Source organism: Psammomys obesus, unplaced genomic scaffold (genome assembly GCF_907164565.1).
Source record: "Psammomys obesus unplaced genomic scaffold, mPsaObe1.curated_primary_1811, whole genome shotgun sequence".
Lineage (NCBI taxonomy): Eukaryota > Metazoa > Chordata > Mammalia > Rodentia > Muridae > Psammomys > Psammomys obesus.
Genome location: NW_026596166.1, coordinates 6,415,664 through 6,433,726, shown reverse-complemented (window position 1 = coordinate 6,433,726; position 18,063 = coordinate 6,415,664). Strand labels below are relative to the sequence as shown.

Below are 18,063 nucleotides of genomic sequence, written 5' to 3'. Positions count from 1 at the left end.
TTCTTTCTAAGCGACTCCCAGCAGTGCTGACTTCCATCCTGGCCCTAGCCTGACTCCCTAGGGAGCCAGAGAAATTCTGTACTCCTTTCTTAGGAGACATATACCGTCAAGGAGGCATGCTGGGCAGAATTTCTTTATGAGATGCTTGGTCTCCCTTTCTTGAATTTGCTCGTTGCCCATTCAAATGTACCCACTTTGAGGTCCTTGACATCTTCTTTCCCTATTTAACAATGGTGGTGATGAGAGGCAATGGTTAAGAATCAAAAAACAAAACAAAACCAAAAAACCCACCTAAATTAAAACAAGAAGTTGGAGAGGGTGCAAATCTTTGTGCAAATTACAATAAAGCAAAAATGATTGAAATGTAGTTTCTCCCAGTTTCCTTCAAGGGAAAGAACCCTTACAGGTGCATTTAAAAATATACATTTTATTTTATGTCCTTTGAGAATGTAATACAGGTATACAACATATTTTGATCATATTCGCTCCCCAATTTCTGGGCGACTACCCTCGGAACCTCCCACATCTTTCTTCCAACTTCATGCCCTTTTTTTTTGCGATTATTTTTTTAAATAGAAAAAAATCATATTATTTGAAAGGTTTATTTCCCTCTCTCACCTAAGTGAAGTCTAACTGGGTGGAGGAGGTCCATTAGGCCACGGGGAACCCCCTCCTTAACCTTCGCAATGCCACCACCCCAGAATCCTTGGCCTCTTGTCAGGGGGCAGCCGTAGGGGGTGGCCAAAGGAATGAGGCTCTGGGTTGAGTTTCATGGATTAATAGTTCCCTCTTCCAATTCCGTCAAACCTGCTTATAGAAACAGGAACACAGTGGGGTCGAGTCCCAGAGATCCCACACTGCTCAGCTCCACCTCTGTCCCCACATTCAACTTCCAAGGGGACACCCATCTAGCCTCCAGCGAGTGACCGTTTCCTGGGACGCGAGACTCCTCTCAACGCTCAGGCCCGAGACGCTCCCGCGTCGCCACCTCTCGAGGACCGAGCCAGTGTAGCGAGAGGCTGGACCCCTCGGTCCCAGCCTTCCTTCCTGGTACAGCTCCCAGACCAGCTCTCAGCAGCCCCCTCTGGCGCTCGAGACCTACAGGAAAGTTGCTCGGAGCGGTGGAGGGGCGTCATCGCCTCCTAGCAACGCTCCTAGCAACCGGATAACATCTGCTCCCTTTGGTCCAATGCGCGCCTAGAAAAGCCGCGCGCCCGCCTCGCGTTCTGAGCCCGAGCGAGAAGCGCTTCAGAGAAGGAGGGATCGACCTGCAGGAGCCGGCCGCCCCGCCAAGCAGCAGCCGCTGTCGCCGCCCGCCCGCCGTCGCGTCGCCGCTGCCGCTGTCGCTGTCAGAGCCCGTCCGAAAAGAGCGACACCTTCGAGAAAAACAGGAGCTACGGAACAGTTGCACACGCAGTCTGCGGGGTAAGTGGAGCCCTCGCAGGGGATGCCAGGACCCCTCCAGCCAGGCATCTGACCCCGAGGCCCGGAGAAGACATATTCCCTACCGCAGGAGGCTAGGGACTTGGCCTACGGATCGCACCCCGGTGACCAGCCGCTGGTCCCGAATAACTTGATTTGATTTTTTTTTTTTTTTTTTTTTTTTTTTTTTTTTTTTTAATGCCAGGATTGGATATCGAGACTCCCCCTCGGCTCACTACTGTTCCGTTAGTGCTCAGAAGTTTTCCCACCCTCCTTGATTTTTTGCTTTCCCTGGCTGACAGGCTGGAGAGCCGGAGGCAGCGAGCGCCCAAAGGCAGCCTGTGGTAATGGCTAAAATGACACCAAGTAGGCGCCGCTAAAGTCCATCGACACGTATGGAGAGCGGGCTTCTGTTTCAGGTCCTCATCTGGAAAGGGTTCATCCGGCCAGGAGCAGCCTTTCACAGCCTCCTGAGCAGTAACCATAGTAACTCACCTCTCTAGATGGGATCGTCCTTATTGGATGCCCGTCTTCCCTTGGAAAGCCCGTCTCTCTAAATATAGAAGATGATGAGATCCCTGAGCACACAGCCGCGCAGACTAGGTGTGGTTAAACCGAGTCCTTTGCTGAGAACTATGTTCAAACGTGGAGCAGGGTCGTCAGACCTTGCCAGGAAGAGCCAGGATGCCAGGGAAAGACCAAGTTACGGTGTTCTGAGTTAATTGCTTTGTTATTTTGGAGGGGGTTACCGCTTGAAATTATACAAGAGCTGGCTGTGATTTTTAAAAATCAGCCCCCCCCCCCATAACCGCCCAAGTAAATAACTGGTGAGATGAGTTCCTGGGCATGTCCCAAATCTCTTAGGGGGAGTTGAGGTGACTCCCACTTCCACTTAAGTGACTGTGTGAGTTTGAAGGTTTCTCTCTCTCTAATCTATAGTCCAGACCGACCTCACTTCAAACATCTCCATGCCGCCCCCCCCCCGCCCCCACACACACCTGCCTTCTCTTGCCCTGATAACCAATCCCTGTCTCTGCGTCTGTGGAGGTGACTTATGCCAGTATGTCTTCTTGTTTAAAGATCCCTGGCCACCCTTCATGAGCCGGAGGCTGTGAGACATGCTCCATGTGCCAACGGGAGTTCTCAGCAAATCTTCTGAGGCTGTCCTAGGCAGACACTGTTCGGACTGAGTCAGCATTACCAGGTAAATCCCCCACGGAAGAGGAGGAATTGCCGTTCAAATATGTATCCAGAGAAACAAATGCTAATGTAGCAATCTCGGCAACTTACGAGATCAATAGAAGGGGCTGTTTAGATGGGCGGTTGCTGGGGAAGAAGTCAATAAAGGTTTTCTGTAAAAAGGACATTTGTGGGCAGACTTCTCCTAGACCCGCGTAAATGGGGTGGACCAAGTGAGGGAGCCTGAATCCCGGAAGATGTCAAGGAGAAGCTTTCTGAGAACACTGGCAGTATGGGTTTGGGGTGAAAGAAATGGAGAGAATTCTCCAGGTTGCCAGAGGGGGTTGTGGAGACTTTTTGGAATGCTAATTTGCGTGGAGACTAAGGATAGAGACGAAGGAGAAGTAACTACTTTCTTCCCAATCGTAAAACTGAATTTGTTGTATAAATGAATGTTCATCTCCCCAGCACCTTGGAGGTGGACTGAGCTATGTCAGAGGTGACTAGCCTAGCGAGTGACAAACTCAGAAAAAAAAAGTGTCCTCTATAGAGATGGGCAACGGGAGAGAATCTATTCAGAGTCCCATTCAAAAATTCTTCCTGATTTCATATGGCTTTATGGATGTCATGAGACTTTGAAATCATTCATTTTTATGGTTACTTATGGAGATCACTGTAGTTTAATAAAATTAGAACATAATAACCATACACAAACCACCCAAAACGGCAGAGTTCATCAGCTTTTAGTGCCAGCCACCCTTCTCTGCTCTTCCATGACAATTACCATATTTTATTGTGAGAAACAAATTCATGGAGACAGATGAGACTCAATGTTATCTTCCAGGGGATGTGTAAAGGTTCTCCGTGTGGCCTCATTCTCAGGAGTGCGTGAGCAAAGCAGCCACAAGGATTGGTTTCTCTGTGCAAACGCATTAGTCTTGTAACTTATACATATATCATACCTATCCCGTTTCTTATGCAATACACGCAGAAGTTTAAAAACTCTGCATCCTCTAATGTCCATAAATAACAGTGCCACTCCATTGAGACCACTGTCATAATCAAAAATGCAAAGTGCTTCTCAAATTTTAGGCATGATTTTCATCACGAAAGTGTACTATACTATGCAGAATATGTGCCGGGCAGATTTTGGTGAGCATGTTTGTTTAAAAATGCCATAGTATTTAGTCCTAAATAAATTTAAAAGAAAGGTACCATGATATCAGACACTTAATCCTAGAGAAGTTGGTGGCCCCACAGTCACAGCAAATCCACCAATGAGAACATTGGAGTTGAAGGATCTAGTGACCCTCAACAGTGTGGCCGCTGCTCACACTTGCACAGTCTAGGTCACAAAGAGTATGGGTGTGGTGCCCAGGATCTGATGCTTAGATCAAGCTGAAACCAAGCAACTTAAGGCTGAAACCAAGACCTAAATACAGCCTTCCATTTCCAGCTGCTCGCTCTGTCAGGAAGGTTTTAGGTGCACATCAGCGTTCATGTTCGGTGTCATGAAGCTTCTGTAAGGCTTCGAAGATGCCTTGGGACACAATAGAATCTTTAAAATCTCCATCAAGGCTTCCGCTCCTGGGCTCTCTGCTCATGACTCAGTTTCAACAGGGAAATCATTGAAGTCCCAAGTGTACCTGAAAACCAACATATTGGAAGCTTAGACTGTCTGCCAGAGCAGTGCAGGCTTCTGAAACCTCTGTGAAAACATAGATATTAAATGAAATACAGAATATATATACATATATATATATGTGAAAATGAGATAGAGGCAAACATAAGCCAGCCAGACTCTCAGAATTGAAGCTAAGGATGAGAAACTTGCCTTCTTGTTGGGCATGGGATGAGAAACTTGAAGCTAAGGCTGAGAAACTTGCCTTCATGTTGAAGCCAGTTTTGTTAAGTCTCTTTATTTACACTTATTTTTAAAAATAATCTATTTAAAGAATTGTAATACTTTATTTTCCCATTTTAGCACAATTATTTCAATTTTTCCTAGTCAAAATTATACAAAGACAACAATACAGACCCATCCAATTTCTGGTAATAATTCTCAATAGGGATAATGAGGTGTGTGTGTGTGGGGGGGGTATTAGTGAAAGCCAGTCAGAGTTTACTAGTCGTGTGTTCAATACTGTAAAAGATAATCTTATATTTAGGAAAAAACCCAAGAATTTGCTTTTATAGTCTTAATTTAAGAGAAATTCTTAACAGCAGAATGAAAGGAGACTTCCAACTCCCAGTGGTTGAGTGGACGGGCTACAGGCACAAGTCTGAGACTGCAAACTCTTCAGGGATGTAGCAGGGTGTCGGTGAAACTTCAAGTGCTTATCCAGTGGGTCTGGACGTGGAAAAGTTGGGGATATTTTCAAAAAGATGTAGGAACCAGGAGCCCAAAGACTCAGTTCTTCTCCTACATACAGCCAGTGGCTTTGGGGGATTGCCTGAGCTTGAGCACAATGCCATTCAAGGATGCTCCATGCCTGTAGAAGGAAGGCATGCCCACTGGTGAAGATCGTTGTCTTGATAGAGAATGTCCAGGTGGAAACTCAAATCAGACACCGTGAGAGCAAGGGTAAAACCTCTTAATGGCAGAGCAAGGGCTCATGGAGATGAGAATGGCAGCTCTGACTTGAGTTTATACAGACCTTGGACCGCAGAAGCAAAACTGGCCTTTGATACTCCCAAGTAAAAGGTGATGATGGACGATATAAAAACAAAAGGTGGTGTGGATGATACTGGGTAAGATTCTCTTAAAAAGCCTCTGTTACCCACAGGTCAGGGGCTGAAACTCTCCTCTCTCAGCACCGGCCCTGGGTAGCCACAGGAGTTAAAGCATCTCTCTAGATATTATTGGGGAGAATTCTATTATTTATTTATTTATTTATTTTTTTATTTATTTATTTATTTATTTATTTATTTTGGAAGCCATATCCAGAAAGCTAGTTGTTTGGCCAATTTTCTTTCTCTGTCATTCTCGTGTTCTAAGGTGATGGGGTGCAGGGAATGGGGGTACCATCCCCCACCCCCACCCCGGCAAGGAGGGGTAAATCACAAGGTGTACTCTGTCTGAAAACTCACGGGTTTTGGCTCTGTCATAGGCAGGGCTACCTTACTGGAGAGGTAGGCTGTGGTGCAGTGTAACTTCCTTATTGCCTGGCTGGTCACCTCTTGTTTAATGGTGTTCTCTCTGGTTCAGTGACCAGTAGAACAAGATGGGCTTGTGGGATTGCTCATGCTGTGTTCAGTAGTCCATGTCTGTGGCTTGGGACTATGCCAGGGGACCAGGAATCTCAGGCCAGACAGTGCCGCTGCTATCTTGAGAAATCACCGGGCATCAGTGCCCCTGGAAGTTCTTAATAAGGCCTTCCACAATCTGCAACTTGTTGGCAATCTGAAACTGCCAATAAAGTCAATATTGTGCTTGGAGTAGATGATAAATCTGAAGAAAACAGATTGCTCCATTGATTCAGAGAGCTAAACACCGACACTGAGTTCTGCTGTCATGGAGCCTCGGGAAAGGTGCTGGGTGTTTCTAGGGTATTGACAGAACGAAGGTGGCTGAGAGAGTACTGTCAAACATCAGCAAAGCTGTTATGTCCTCGGAAAGCAAAGCAGTATAGCCTTGGACTTTGGTCCCGCCTGCCTTCATGAACATACTCATGAATGTTTTACGTAACCCATGGTTCACACCACCAAGGGCACAAATGTCCTACATATAACAGGATGCTTCTGAGTTTGGATATATATTCATGTTTTAAAAAGGGGAGGGGTCATTGCAATAACCCCCCTTTGTAAGAGTTCCTGAAGTGAAATTATGAGTGCATGTGACACACACTGAAGAAAGGGCTTTCAAAGCGCCGTCTCAGCTGAATGACAAACAAACCAGTAAATTTAAAATCGCCCTCCCCCCACATGAGTAGAAAATAAAAACATAGACTCTTCCAGGTTACACTATCTTTCCCGAAGACATGGGGTTTGTCCTGGTAGAGAGCTTTAAGCCTTGCAGCGAGACTGCAGAATATGGCTAACAGGGTCAGGTGAGCTATGACTCTCATTGTTGTTTTTGTTTTGTTTTTCTGGCTACACTAAGGCTTCAACCCAAGTCCAGTGCAGGCAAGCCAAATGCTCTACGACTGAGTTATATCCCCAGCTCTAGACTAGAGAATTTGAGACCAAAGTATTCGTAGTCTTTAGGATCAAAACTATCACATCTGATAGTTTTCCTATCAGTCAAGCATGGTTTAGACACACAGGCACTTAGACACTTTCAATGGCTAATGTCTGGCTAGCGTCCCAAAAGGAGACCCGATAAGAGCTTGCTTTATCTATGATAGGCATCAGCTGTTGGTCCGGTCCGAGATAGTGGCTTACTTTACTTTCTCCACAGAGGATCCTCCAGACTTTCTGTCCAAGGCTAGGATGGACATCTCCAACCAGACCGCTTCAACTTGATTTTTACCACATGTTAGTTAAAACGTTAGGGAAAATTTTTTTTTAAAAATCTACTAAGAGTAAAGTATCAAATGTACCAGCTCTTTGCTCTTTCTTGGGTATCTCCTTTGACCTAAAAAAAAAAAAAATCACTGAGATGGGGATGTTCTCTTACTGTCATCTGCCCTTTCAAAGTGTTTATAAATTAATTTGCTGATGCTATTTTCTTAATGTACTGTCCCTGGGCCTCCTACCAAATGAAATCACATGAACACTAACAGGATTCCAGTTGCCTGGAGGCAAACGCAGAACAATAAGGAAGCAATCGTTTGTAATTGCATTTTAAGCATTTATTTAAAGACGTATGTATGAATTGCCCTGCCAGAGCTCTAATGACTGGCAGGTCACTCTGATCTGTGGCTTTTGCGGGGTTCCTTGCTGGGAGCTCTGACATGCACAGAGCCTGGCACAGACATTTGGTGTGGTTACAGCATTAAAAAAAAATAATTTTAATGTTCAAACCAGCGTTAGCTGTTTCACTTCAGAAATAAATTCCGGCTCAGCTCAGTTTTGTAGCCTATATACTATTCTCAGCCCTCAAAATGCTGACTCTAAAAGTCATTTGGCTCTTGTTTATCTCGTTTTAAATGAATTACAAGCCTTTTGGTTGCAGGAACATAAGCATATTTATCCCTGCCAACTCCATCATAACAAGTGAACATGTTTGGGTATTCAGAATAGCATGAATGAATTATCCAGGAGGTCAGCTAATTGTTTAAAAGTCAGTTCTCATTTCCTTTAGCCCTAAATGTATACCCAATAGTAGTACACCAGAAATACAATCTCAGAGCAGTTGTGGGATTTGTATAATGTCTTTCAACTTGACCATCTGAGCCATCTTCTTCTTGGAGGCTTTCAGCTAATAACTCTCCTCTGCGAGTTGCCAGGTGGTGGAAATGGTCTCTAGGTCAGAGCTGGTAGGATGCGGGTTGTGCTTGGCTTCTGTGTGACCGGTCTAGGTCTATTGGCACTCATTGGCAGGGCTATGGTTTGATCCAAGGCTTACTATATTTTGGGTGTGATGTCATTTCCCATAGTCACAGGGGCCGGTGTGTGTCTTGCCCCATGAAACAAAATGAGATTTGTAACGAGTTTAGGTAATTTGCTTAAAGCCACACAACTAAGAGGTGATAGAGCCTGAGAGTGAGCCTGTGCCTCCACGTGCTTCCTGACCCCCAGCTCTTAGCCATACAACTGTGAGTCTCTTCTGGGCCCTGGTCTCCCCCCCCCCCATATGCCATCAGAAGAGTCTGAGGAGCATGAGCTGCACATAGCTGCTAGCCCAGAAGACTTTGAGTTTTAATCCAGCGAGTAAACAGATGTAGCAACTTAAGGTTTGCTACATACTTTAGCCTCAAAGTGGCTAAAACCATATTTCCAAAAGTGATGTGGAAAACATTGCAAAGAGCCAGGCAGCCAGTATGGAGGGAATTGCCAAGCTGACAGCAGCTGTGAAAGCTGCTCAGAGATTCAGCAGCCTTGGGGTGTTTCCTTAAGAACAATAAACCGAGTGACTCAGAACCTTGCCCAGGAGGAGCAGGCTTAGGTCTAGACCTCTGAGTTTTCAGAGTCTGATGTATTCTGTATTTTTAGGGTAATGTTTGAAATATAGCCACCCAGAATCTTTTTGAATATATATTTATGCATATAGAGCGATATATACATATAGATAGGTATATACACACATATACACGTTACTCTTTCTTTCTCTCTCTCTCTCTCACACACACACACACACACACACACACACACACACACACACACACATCTTTATCTGTTAGGTGAAAACAGCTTCCCTGGAGGATCAGTCAGGAGTGGGAGGCAGAACAGTAAATTTGATGCTTGATTCTTCAAGCTGCAATTTGCCATTCATTGTATTACTCACAAATGGTCTTTTAGCTGGCCACAAATGCTGCGTACAAGAGGCGATAAAGCAAGCCAACACTTAACAAAGGACACATGTATAGATGAAAACAGTGTTGCTTATGGCAAAGTTGTGATTCTTCCTCCCAGGTCTTTCCTCGCCCTTCCCTTCACTAGAGTAATTCATTAGCTCTTGTGACCAGAAAAATTGTGACCTGCCTAAGCACCAATGCTCGTAACAGGCACTGATGCCTCTGAAGGTGAACCCTGGGGACTCCTATTGAAAATGTGCTCCACTCTTTACTCTGTAATTAAAACGTGATCTGGCTTTGTTTATGATGCTTAAAAAAAGGGGGGGGGGAAGCAATAGCCACAACAACAGTATCAGTCAACCTGGTTGCTTGGCTATCAGTTGATTGTCCAAGTCAACTTTTATCACCCATTAGTACAGTTGCCTGCTGCTGTATCACTCAGGCTCTCAAAGTGTGGTGCCTGGCTAGCCGGCACGGATCTCAGTTAGATTGGGTAAAAGTGTAAAAATGTCCCCTCCAGACCCACTGAAAAGGTGGAGGTAGGCCTGGTAGTTCATATTAAGATGCCCTGCAGGGGATCCTGATGCTTGTTACCATTTGAGAACCACTGTAACATCACTGAGTTAGACAGTTGATGAAACAGAGGGCGTGAATGGCCCAGCATGTAACGTGCTTTCTCTGCTCTCATGAGCACCTGGGTTTGGAGCCCAGGCACCCAAGTAAAAGCCAGGCTGGGGCAAGGGCCTATAATCTGAATGCTAATAAAGTGAGGGCAAGAGGACCCGGTGGAGGGCGGACTAGGGTTGTGAATCTAGGTTCAGTGAGAGACCCCCAACATCAAACAAGTAATGTGGAGCCCAATTGTGGAAGAAAACCCATGTTCACCCCTGCGGCTTTAACTTGCATGTACACACACACACACACACACACACACACACACACAAACACACACACACCTGTGCACCTGGATGTAGACGAATATACTCATGCATATATCACAGACACTCACACACATGCACATAGAGTTATACAGGTGTGTGTGCACACAGTAGGAGTCATTATCACACATTATGTCTAGTTATTTAATTTCAAAATAACACTGACAGTTCTCCATTATCTTAAAAACAAACAAAAAAATTAAAACAAAACAAAACAGAAACAAGAAATCTGGGTTTGGTGATGGTTTCATTTGTTTTCTTTACTTGATCAATTTTGTCCTTTTTCCCTAACCCTTTCAAATCCGTGAAAAATTCACACAAGCTGTGGTTTGCTTGTTAAGTTCAGGAACTATGTGCAGAGGATTTCATCTTTGAGTCTTCGTTGTTTCTTTCAGGTCAGTGCACACTGCTTTGAGTCCTGGATTCCTTCATAATACATACCCACACTAGGCTTCAAACTTTGTTGAATTTATAACCCACAGTGACACCTGTAAGAGTTTGGGATGCTTAGGAAGGGCCTGTAGCTTTCCCTACTGGCTTAGGAAAACCATCCTGCTACAGGAGAGCCACGTGAAGGCTGTGTGCCTTCAAGACGAAGCAAACACTACAGAAAGTAGGTTATTAAAGAGCATATTTCAGCGCTTAATCTTGGGAAAGCTCTAGATTTTAGAGGAAAAGCATCAAACACCTTAGGGTAAATTTGTTTAACCCACATGTCTTTCTGCACTCAATATTTTGTGAGTCAAATGGTCCTAACACAGAAATGTTGGGTTAGGGTGAAGCACCTAAAGTTTAAAGGTAAAGCTTTCTGCTCTGGACCCTGGAATTGAGTGAAAACCAAACTGACTTGTTTTCTGCGTTCACTATGCTTCGCATTGGAAGTTAGGAGTTTGATCTTGCTTCCTTTCTGTGGCCACAGTGCCATCTAGAGTACATCCTGGGAACTCCTTCGGAAGCCTTTGAGAACTCTAAGCTGTTTTGCCTTAAAGGCAGAATCCCCAGCTGAAGTCGAATTTTCCAGGAGGAAACAGATACTCCATTTTCACAAGGGACACGAAAAGTCACTTATGCTATCCGTTCACTTTTTCTTCCTCTTTATTAATCTCTGTTCTGCCAAATGTCAGGATGATGTTAAAACATAACCGCGTACAATGCTTTTGTCTGACCATATAACATTATATTAACTAATTAATTAATTTTATGTTTACTTTTGAAAGAGTATGTTAATTACAGCATTTCTCCCTTACCTTTCCTCCCTGTAGGCCCTCCCAAATACCCTTCCTGCTCTCCTTCAAATTCATGGCCTTTCTTTTCATCAGTTGTTCTTGCATATTTATATGTGTTCATACATCTTCATATATATATATATATACATACATACATACATACATACATACATACATACATACATACATATATATATATATATATATATATATATATATAACCGATTTGGCACTCGTCAAAACATGGGTGTGCTCTTCGTAGGGAGGACCACCTCTCCCATTCCCAGCTTGCCTCAGTTGCATGTAGTTATTTTGTTTAGAGTTGAGGTCTCTCGGGCTTTTGTCTTGTCCAGTTTGACATGTCCACCCTTGCTCAGCCCACGTTTGTATGATTGTATGACCATGTTGGTGAGACTTTATGGGTGTAGTTTCTGATGTTACTAGGAGACACAATCTCACACCAAACTCCCTGATTCTCTGGCCCATACAATCCTTCTGCCCCTCTTCAGAGATGGTCCCTGAGCTTTCAGTGGGGGTGTGTCTCGTAGACACGTTCATTGGAACTGAGATCCACAACTCTGCGCCTTGATTGGTTATGATTTTTCTGCAGTGGTTCTCTGTCTGTGGGTATCAGGACAAATGTTTAGATTGCTGTCAGGGATTATGCCATTATTGTTTTTTTTTTTTCTTTTTGTAGAAAATCAAATAAAATTTTTATTACTTGGTGCTTATGATTCATGGCACACTAAGACATTCTTCAAGAGGTCCTTACATTTTCTTTTTTATTTTATTTTAATCACAGGTCATTCACTTGTATCCTAGCCGTAGCCCCCTCCTTCTTTCCCTCCCAATCCCACTCTCCCTCCCTCATCTCCTCCCTGCCCTCTTCCAAGTCCACTGATGGGGAGGTCCTCCTCCCCTTCCATCTGACCCTAGCCTATCAGGTATCTTCAGGACTGACTGCAATGTCCTTATCTGTAAAGGCATAATTGGACCAACAACTATTTTATGTCAGTTTGATGACTCTAGAAATGTTAGTTTTCTCCTGAGTATTGGGAAGATTAACAAAAAGAATTAAGGAAAATTATTTAGCCCATTCCATTATATCTTGTGCTGTATCGATTTCAAACTTGGGTATAAATTTTGGCGCAAAAAGATACAATATTAAACAGTACTTGAATTTGATTTCGAGGGCTGCATAAGGAAATGAACATAGAATTCTAAATGCGACCATCTATTTTGGGTCTGAAATGATGGCATTTGGCGTTTCAATCATAGGACAGATGTCAATGGCAGTGCTGTTTTGTGGGAAAGGAACAATGTCTTTCCTTTCCAGTGACAAGGGTCACTGGATTTCTGCTAAAGAGTGGTCTCCACCTGACGAACTGCTCTTTGCCACCATGCTGACTGACCTTTCTCCAACTATTTTTTTTGTTTTAGCTTATCCAAGAGAAGTACTATCATATTCCTTAACAACGTCGAAAGTAGCCTACTTTAAGAGAAAATATGCAGAAGAAGAAGATTTACATCAAGATTACCATGGGTATTTTCCAAAAGTAAGGATTTTCTTTTCTCCCAGTTCTCCCTCCCAAAGGTCCTTAATTAGCACAAAGCTCTATCTCTCATTTCCCCGTGTGGAGTTTAATGACTCTTGTTTGCCTCCTAGCACCTGATATTACCCGAAGACAGGACTTGTATCCTCAAACTTTCTCTGGAGAAGCTCAGGTTTCTTGAAGACCCAGAAACCTACTTAAGAAGGTCTGTGTTAATTAACAATTTGCTGAGGAAGATACACCTAGAGGCAGAGAAAGAGAACTATGAATACTTTAAGGAAGCTCCCTGCTATAAGACTGCTTATTCGGATACAAGAAAACGGCTGAAGTTTATGGTACAGGAGTGCTGTTCCCAGTCTCTCTACTATGAAGAGCTGCATTCCTACCACATTGTGCCTTACACTTCGGAGAATTCCATCTATGGGGTGGGCTACACTGGTGACCGCCTGGAGCAAAATTCTCAGTTGCTTATTTATAAAATGAATTAAAGTAACTGTTAAGTTCATTGCTATTTTGTTTCTAAATGCCTGAACTGTTTATAGTGAAGATGTTAATACAAAACACTAATTGCCAGTGCCCTTGATCTCAGTGATGAGATGCATGCTGAAGCAAGGGGAGAGAACCATGGGTATTACCCAGCAATCCTTAGTGCCATCACATTGAATGGAAAATGGACCCCCTTTGTCAGTGGTTTGATGCATTAGAAGAAAGGGTTTTTGTTGTTGTTGTTTGTTTTTGTTTTTTGGTTTTTTTTTTTTTTTATATATAGAAAGGGGTTGATCTCTGGTGGACCTGTTAGATTAAAATTCTTAAGTCACTCCCCACCTGAGTTCTGCCATTCTTATTGAGAAGTAGGAAAAAAAAAAAGAAAAAAAGAAAAAAAGAAAAAAAAAAGAGCATATTAAATTGATAATGCTGTGACCCTGAGGATTAAGGGTGGAATGAATCTAATTTTCTTTACATGATGAGAATTGTTCTTTCAGAAATGGTTTGGCTTGTCAAACACTGTGCCAAATGATTGTCTGTCTTTAGCATCCTTCAGCCGTGAGTGGCAGCTCAAGATGGGGCTAGCATAGTCCCTCAAGCTCATCCACTTTTTGTTGTTGTCCTTGTTGATTATTCTTCCTTGGTCTTAATAGACTTTCTCTTTAAGAATCACATGTAATAAATTAGCATTGCATATAGGATCATCTTTAAGTTCTATAGGTTGATTAAGATTTGTGCTGGGCCTTTAAGAGTTTGAATTTTATTTATGATCTTTTAATTTTTTTTTTTTATATAGGCTGTGAAGCTCAGGAAAAGGGTAGGCAGGCAAAATATGCTTTTAAAAGGTTAATGATTTTTTTTTTTTTTCAAAAAAACCTGCTCTGGAAAGTTGGTGAGAATAATAGAATTTAGACATGATGTTATTTCTTCACCTTGCTAAGAGCTCACGCAAAGGTGCCCGGATGAAGCATTGCACTGATTTTTGTCCATTAGTCCAGTAATCAATCACTTGCCACTTCACAAAATGTGTGGGAATGCCTTTGGGGAGATTTTAGACAAGTTCTTATGTTTTACGGTTTGGAGGGTGGTGATTTAACAAGTTGGGTAGATTTATGAAATTGCTGGAAGTGATTCATCGTGTTCTTGAGGTTTGAGTGAGACTTCTGACTTCAGGCTCTGAAGTTATCCTATGGAGTGTTTCTTTTAAAGAACTGTTATTGATAAAATAGATTGGGAAAACTAGGTGCCAAAGGTGTATTTAAGAAAATACCAAAGACTCGAGGATGAGTGTTAGGGAGGCTGTGAAAGTGAAGCTAGCAAAGACAAGATTCTAAGCCAAGGACTGCACAGGTGATGTGGAAAGTGTTAAGGGCTTCATGAGAATTTGCTTACTGGTCTGCTTTCTGAGCTTTGTTCACAATGATGACAAACAGGGATATGATACTAAATTAAGATATCAAGTGTTTGCAATTCAAATATGGCAACTGTCAGCACGGTGTCATCTCCAGCTGAAATACAGACTTGTAAACAGGCTGACCGTATCTCATTTAGACACCACTTTTGGTCCTTGTGATGAATCACCAAGGTGATTTGTACAAAGAATACGGGGCCCCTGACTAGACTGCGTGGTGCGAGACTGAAGCAAAAGACTATAAGCACGCTTGATCCAAGTGCCAGGTTTATATTTAATTTCTCAATCAGCATTAGGTAAAGTGCTTTAGAATAAAGTACAATTTTAAATAGAGGGAAAGACTCACAGACAAGTCAGTGTGTAATGGTGAGATGTCTTTGAAACCCACATATAAATATTTAAAAATTAATTGGAGAACAAGATTTGGCATAGATGTTTAATACTTTTATTTTCTTGCTTCCAAGAGGCTGCATTTCTCAGAAAAAAAAAAATTCTTTCAAAAATATTTATTTAAAGTTGAAGCTAGCCTAAAACTCCAAACTTGACAAGATAAGAATGCCATCATAAGTCTAGAGACAGAATCGGTATTTAATGCTTTTTAAGTTTTCACTGAAATGAACACCTGATGTGGCTTACAACTGTGTCTCTAAGAAGAGGCCACCAACCCTAACAGGCGTGACTTCTCAAAGAGCACATGTTTAAATTGTCTAAATATAGAAATACACATATTTTGGGATAGAAGAGAAAGGAAGAGGAAAAGAGTAGTCAAGAAAGTGTAAATTTGTAACATCTCTTGTATGTCAGAATCCTTAAACAAAGCCAGAACTCTGGGACAAAGAACCAGTAACATATGTAAAAATCCATTTTATTTCAAGACATCATTACCTGAATGCTATGATCTATACCTTCATATATAAGCTGTCTTAGAAGCCAGTGGTAGTTGTGATTCTACTTTTATCTAAATATTCATTGATTTAACAACAGATTACTTTGAAAATATTTTTTAGTGCAAATAATTTTTCCCCAGTGAACAGCTCCTAGATAAGGAGTTGACAAGCGCTATCTTGATTTTTCCTTTAGGCTTGTATTTAAATTCTGAAGACTTGCATGAGTTAGCCCATGTATGGCTGTGATTTTAGCAGGGCCAGCTAGGATACAGGGAGCTCCCATTCAGGTTTGCTCTGCTAATGACTTTTTTTCCACTGTGGATGGTGCTGGCACCAGTTAAAGCTTTTTTGACTTTAGGCATCCTTGATCTGGTGACAGAAGCTAGCCTTAAAATAGGAAACTGAGACAAGAAATCTGAGTGTCACTGTACTCTTCTCCTGAGGGTGCCATAAGATCCCTGGCAAAAAAGAAAACACACACATACCGCACATAGATACACACACATACATGGAGACAAAGACACACAGATACATACCCACAAACACACAGACACATATCACATAGACACACACAGACACACACACACCCCTATAAAGAAGACCACAATGGACACAAAGAAAGGGAGATGATAAAAATGAAGAGGAGGGGGAACAAAAAGAGGGTGAAGGAACAGTGACAGGCAGGATCTGTAAGTGAAAGAGCAAATTGTTTCCTGTGAGGGACTGTTTGCTTGCTTGCTGTATTCGTTTTCTCTTTCCTGTGTCCACTGTCCATAAGGCACCTGCTCTCTGAATGAACTGCTCATCTCTTTCATTCGGCAATGATGCCTAACATTAGATTCTACGCAGCACAGACAAGACTTGCAAAAATGGGATTACAGCAAAACCCTGCTGAACCTGGACTCTGGGCAGGCCAGTGAAGGAAAAACAGAAAATACAGTCAAAGGAGATGCCAAATCCAGAGGCCATGTGCAAACACATATGCTCAAATGCATGGGCCGTTTCAACGCGTATCTCAAGATTAAGCAGCCCGGTGTCTGGGGACTCTGCAGAAGGGCAGGTCACCACTCACTGAGACACCATTAGCATCGAGCCTTGTGCCAGGGCTGGGATGTGAGCCGAGCGTTACACGGTCACTTTGCTCGGTTTCCCCATGAGAGGACTGAGATAATTTGGCACTTGCCTTTTCTCTTCCAAACTGGAATGGTTGTGAGACATCTTTCTCCAAAAGTGCTTGCAGGTGATTAAGACACACAGGGAAGAGGCAGGGCACACGGAAGGGATGCACACACACGGAGCCTCACAGCACAGGCAAGTGAGGGACAGCTCTGTCGCATGGGGTGATGAGCTTGGTCTGTATTCCTCTCGGGATGTCTCCTCGGGAGATGGTAGGGAAACAAGTACGGAACTGTCCCTCCATCTCTCCAGCTTCTCATTCTTTTACAGGGCAGATCAGGTCAGTGTTGAGGTCCAGGAAAGCTGTGAAGGACAATCATAAGTAGCCCACAGGCTAAAAGCTGGGTCTGGCCTAAATAAGGCTAGAGAGACAGACTTCGTTCCTTTGTCTTTTGTTTTGAGAGTGGACTTGGGATTTCTTAACACCTGCTCCTGAAGCCATTTTCTCTCTGTCCCACAAACTCCCTTTCTGAATTGCAGCCTTGTCCCTGATCCCCTCTTCTGTTCATCCTCTTTCATGGGGGTGGGGGTGGGGGATGCTGATCTGCCCAGAGATACTCAGGAGGATAACAGCTTAAAATCCTGGCTGAGTTCCTTTGAGAAAGGGTTCCGGAGTTTATCAAACTGGAATCCATTCACAGTGATGTTATTAGTTGAACACAATTCTTTTTTTTAAAAAAAAAATGACCATACTTAGTCACTGAGTACTTGTGAGCTAAGGTAATCTTCTTGTTTCTAGAATTCAGTGTAATAGTCATGTTTTGCTGAGAAAATACAAAACAAAAACAAAAACAACCCTTTGTTGGAAACAATCAAAGATTGTATATAGTTAAATACTTTATGTAATATATGTCTATTTAGCTTACATATTCTTATTCTTGAACTTTATTACTATACATTAACAACATGACAAGTGCCATTTTTTTTTTTTAAAGGAAAAGCGAATTGTGTCTAAAAATTGTTACATTTTGGGGCAAAATTTCCAGATGAAGATAATTCTATCTTTCCTCAAGGCATAGTTTATACAGTTGGCTAGTTAAGAACATTCCTCTGCATTGGTACTTTTGAAATCCCTTTGGACAGTCAGTTCCCCAGTGGTCTTATTACAAAATGCATATTCTTGTTTTGCAAGTCTTCAGTGGGACCCAAGTCTCCATTTTTCAATATTCCCCAGTAAATGCAGTTTTGAGTAGAAAGTTTATTTATAATTTTTAGGATGGAAAACACTAACTCAAGCCTATACATGGATGTTCATGTCTGTTTTCCATAGCAAGTTTTTTGGTTTCTTTTTTCCCTTTTAAGAAATACAAAACAAAGGTGGGTGTGATGTCTCTGTCTGGGTGGTCGTGGTAAGAGAGTCAGGAGCTTGGGGTCTTCCTCAGCTATG

The 18,063-nt window shown here is 42.7% G+C and overlaps 1 long non-coding RNA gene across 1 annotated transcript; it reads left to right on the top strand.

The window, feature by feature from the left end:
- The first annotated feature begins 1,215 nt into the window (after positions 1–1,215).
- On the top strand, positions 1,216–14,064 carry LOC129667729 (uncharacterized). Its single transcript, XR_008718797.1, has 4 exons — positions 1,216–1,425; positions 2,503–2,626; positions 12,604–12,719; positions 12,830–14,064. It is a non-coding gene; the product is annotated as an uncharacterized LOC129667729 (long non-coding RNA).
- The last annotated feature ends 3,999 nt before the right edge of the window (positions 14,065–18,063 follow it).